Source organism: Notothenia coriiceps, unplaced genomic scaffold (assembly GCF_000735185.1).
Source record: "Notothenia coriiceps isolate Sejong01 unplaced genomic scaffold, NC01 NC01_scaffold00026116, whole genome shotgun sequence".
NCBI lineage: Eukaryota > Metazoa > Chordata > Actinopteri > Perciformes > Nototheniidae > Notothenia > Notothenia coriiceps.
In genome coordinates this window covers 1-4634 of record NW_011358817.1, presented here as the reverse complement: position 1 = coordinate 4634, position 4634 = coordinate 1, and the positions used below count along the sequence as shown (strand labels likewise).

Below are 4634 nucleotides of genomic sequence, written 5' to 3'. Positions count from 1 at the left end.
TTCCCACCCGGCCTCAGCATGCTCAGTCAGCGCTCCACCACCTCAAACACCTCACTCACTTCCCTCTCCATCACGCGATGCCTCAGACTTCAACCGTCTATCACCCGCCACCTCCCATCATACTTAGTCCCGCAAACAAACGTTCATCAGCCAACGCCCCCGTCTCAAAGGGCGTCGACAGACGCGGAAGGCCAATCCTCTACCAGGGAGGCAGGATGGTGTCTCATAACTTCAATGAGCTAGGCTGCTTTCTCTCTAACTGCCGCCTCATGCACATCTGCTCTTTCCGCGGCGTCGCTCATAACAGGAGCACCTTCCCCCACAACCCGACCTAACATTTATAGCATAAACGTACTCCTTTAGGTTCCAGGGAAAACTGCGTGCGCATCATTCTAACTCCTCAATGGTAATATTTGGTTGGATTTAGGAACGTCCCCTCGATAAAAGATTATTATTTACCCATTTTAGAAGTGAAGATAGTCTTTGTTCCGGGCATGTTATTCTCAAGCCACAAGTTTCTGGTCCAGAAATATTTCCAGAACATCCTGCGTATTTTGGGGGCACTCTCAGAACACTATTCGAGCTCCGCAACAATCTAAACGACGTCAGACATGCACATGCTCGAGCCAACTGCATTTAATCCGACTCTTTTCGGGGCCCGCAATCAGCCCGAGCAGATCATGACGGAGACGGTACCCCCACTCTGAGTCTCCCTCTGCACGGACCACAGCACGTCCCGCCACACCATAACATCTCATCAACCCCTCCATATCAATTAATTGTTACTTCTTGCAATAAACCTACAAACATCACACTGTTGTGGCGTGGTTCCTGCTCGTGAACAACATTTAAACCTCAGGACAGGAAGTGATCTCCTCCTACAGAGGACACAGAGACAGTGAGGAGTAATCTGACCAGAACCCAAACCCAGCGTAGAGAGGTTCAGTGAATGTGGTTCTGATGGTGTGGAGGTGGTTCAGGGTGTCAGAGGAGACTCTGTAGAAGGAGAGAGAGCCAGCAGGATGATCCAGATACACTGCTACTCGACCAGAGGGGGAGGAGGAGGAGGAGGGGGAGTAGGAGGAGCGGGAGGAGGAGGAGGAGGGGGAGGGAGGAGGGAGATGCATGTTTCTCTCTTATTGTGCCTGACAGAGTAACCTCTATCAGAGCAGCTCAGACTCCAGGACTGATCATTATCTCCAAACACACAGTCCTCTCTCTCTCCTCTCCTGCTGATTCCTCTGTAAGTCACTGATATATGAACATCTCCTCTCCACTCGACCTCCCAGTAACAGCAACCAGTCAGAGCTTCTCTACACATCAGCTGCTTCCAGGAGTCAAACCTCTCTGGATGATCAGGATATGGCTGCTCCTCTCTCACACATGTCACCGTCCTGTTGTCCTCAGACAGTTTGAGGTTTCTGTGTGCTGTGTTTGAGTCCAGGGTGAGTCCACAGGAATCTGATGAGAGACACAGACAGCAGTTTATCATCAGACCCACCTGAAGGCTCTCTGTTAGTGGCCCTTTCTATAAAGCTTCAAGTTGTCAGTCATGTTTTAATGAATAAATGCCACCTCCATCATCTGTGTCTCTAGAGAGAAGCTGACTGATCCACACTTACACTTCCTCACACCTGGTTTGAACCTCTGCTCTCCACCATGGTCCAGCCTGGAGGAAGAAACACAGTCAGGATGATCTTCTATCCAACATGAGTCCTAGCTGCTGTTACCTGCTAACAGCTACCTGCTTACAGTCAACAGCCAAAATCTAACAGCTAACAGCTTAGTTTACCAGCTCCCCTCCTGCTGATATCAACATGAATTTGATGTTCGTGCTGGCATTGTGAGGTGAAAAAAGGAGCAGCGATGAACGGGTCTTCAACAATCCGCGCAGGTCCGCTGATGTCCAACATGTGAATGGTATCCGGACTTGGCTATTAGCAAACGTGGGAAGTTTCGGGCCGATCAGACAATGTACATGGGAGTTACAGCAATAACATAAACATCACTTTGATGGCGAGTGATCTGTCGCCATGGCAACCGCATATGATGACAGCCCATAATAAGCTTAGATGTGTTGAGGGCTGCATTATTATCAAACATGTGAAGTTTGGGGCCGTTTGGAGCATTCCCACTAAAGTTATGAGATTATTGTGTTTCCTTGGCAACTACATTTTAAGACATTTCAAAACGGACATCTAGATTTCTTCACAGCTGGACTCTTAGCACACAGGTGAAGTTTGACCACTTTTTTTACAATTTTCATAGGAGATAAAGTAATATTGTGTTTTACGGCGAGGGATTCGTTGCCATTGCAACGGCTTTTGAGGAAAATTGGCACATATACATTTTGAGGGCCAGACCATTAACCATCCTCTGAAGTCTGGTGGCTTTTGGACCATTTTCAGTGGAGTTACAACACCGTGTTAGATGGCGGTGGACGCGTCTCCATGGAAACGGCAGATTGTGAAACCTCAGATTTGACGTAGAGCTGTTCAGGGCCGCAGTGTTAACCATCAAGTGACGTTTGGCGGCGTTCGGAGCTTATCAATTGGAGTTATGATAATAATAATAATAATAATAATAATCCTATCGTTATCAATTATGTAGCGAGTACAGTGACGTGGGCGAAGTGATAAATCACGTTTTTCCAACGCCAAATTCAAAATAACCAACTGTACAATTTTTGACACACCTCCAAGAGGCTTTTTGGTTTGTCTCCGCACTTTAGATGTACCTGCCAAGTTTTGATCGTTTACGTGAAAGTGGGGGGGAGTTTACGTTAAAAACGGAAGTGGGCGTGGCTTGTGCATTTTTTTACGCAAAGTTCCGGAACCAAATGCTAACGCGCCTGCAACATTTGGTGAGTTGTCATATATGTTCAGGGGGTCAAATATGCGTTCAAAGAGGGCATATACAAATCCTAATAATAGCGCGGGCTACCCACTGTCAGGTTTTCGGACCCTTTTTCCGTTGTTTTCCTTGTTTTGTCTGTGTTTGGCAGGGTTGTCAACCCTTCGCCGACCCCTGGTCTCAGACCCTAATAACCGTGTCAAACATGAGAGGAAGAACATGACCTTTGAGATATTAGAGACACCTTCAGTCTGTCTGTCCATACCTGAGTGTCTCCAGTCTCCAGAGTGGATCCTCGAGTCCAGCAGAGAGCAGCTTCTCTCCTGAGTCTCCTGGATGATTGTAGCTCAGGTCCAGCTCTCTCAGATGGGAGGGGTTGGAGCTCAGAGCTGAAGCTAGATAAACACAGCCTTGCTCTGTAACCATACAGCCTGAGAGCCTGGAACCAGGGAATACACTAAACTCAGTGTTTTAATGATGTCAGCATGAATGTACAGATGTTGACCAACTTTATTAACATGAACCTGAACCTGGATGAGCAGGTTTTAAAGTAAAACTATGTAATAAATCCTGACCTGAGAGTCTCCAGTTCACAGAGTGGACTCTCCAGTCCAGCAGACAGCCGCTTCACTCCTGAATCCTGCAGGTCGTTGTTACTCAGGTCCAGTACTCTCAGACTAGAGGACTGGGAGCTGAGGACTGAGGACAGAGCTGCACAGCTTCTCTCTGACAGGTTACAGCCACTCAGCCTGGGGAAGGATTAGCATTGAACACAATTGATTTTATTTATCATGTTTTAAACTGATCAATGTTGTTTGTATCTCCACTTACAGAGCTTTCCTGGAGGCTTTGACCACTGGCAGCAGCCTCAGAAGAGCCTCCTCTGAAGCACAGTATTTCTTCAGGTCAAAGACGTCCAGATCTTTTCCTGATGAAAGTAAGATGAAGACCAGAGCTGACCACTGAGCAGGAGACAGTTTATCTGTGGAGAGACTTCCTGAACTCAGGGACTGTTGGATCTGCTCCACTAGAGAACCATCATTCAGTTCATTCAGACAGTGGAACAGGTTGATGCTTCTCTCCGGAGATGGATTCTTTCTTATCTTCTTCTTGATGTACTCAACTGTTTTCTGGTTGATCTCTGAGCTACTTCCTGTTTCTGTCAGCAGGCCATGTAGGAGTTTCTGATTGGTCTGCAGGGAAAGACCCAGGAGGAAGCGAAGGAACAAGTTGAGGTGTCCGTTTGGACTCTGTAAGGCCTGGTGCACAGCACTCTGGTAGAGATGTGTTGGTGTGGGTTGGTCTCTGAAGACTTTAAGCAGCCAGGAGGTTTTTGGTGTAGGTTTGGGTCTGAACACTTCAGACTGCTGGGAGGTTGTTGGTTCTTCTGCCAGCAGGTTGACTCCAGAGTTGATGAAGGTCAGATGGACATGAAGAGCAGCCAGAAACTCCTGAACGCTCAGATGGACAAAGCAGAACACTGGGTCCTCGTACAGTCCGCTCTCCTCTCTAAAGACCTGTGTGAACACTCCTGAGTACACTGAGGCTTCTGTGATATCGATGCCACACTCTGTCAGGTCGTGATCATAAAGATCAGGTTGCCTTTCAGCAGCTGCTCAAAAGCCAGTTTCCCCAGAGCCTCCATCATCTTCCTGCTCTCTGGACTCCAGTGTGGATGTCTCTCACTTTTTCCATCATACTTGACGTTCCTCACTTTGGACTGAACCACCAGGAAGTGGATAGTACATCTCAGTCAGGGTCTTGGGCAGCTCTACTCCCTC

The 4634-nt window shown here is 47.7% G+C and overlaps 1 long non-coding RNA gene and 1 pseudogene across 1 annotated transcript; one reads left to right on the top strand and one right to left on the bottom strand.

Moving 5' to 3' along the window:
- Positions 1 to 6: 6 nt before the first annotated feature.
- Positions 7 to 4606, bottom strand: LOC104956605 (protein NLRC3-like; annotated as a pseudogene).
- LOC104956604 (uncharacterized) lies at positions 4057 to 4297 on the top strand. The gene is made up of 2 exons (XR_799573.1): positions 4057 to 4144; positions 4196 to 4297. It is a non-coding gene; the product is annotated as an uncharacterized lncRNA (long non-coding RNA).
- Positions 4607 to 4634: the final 28 nt, after the last annotated feature.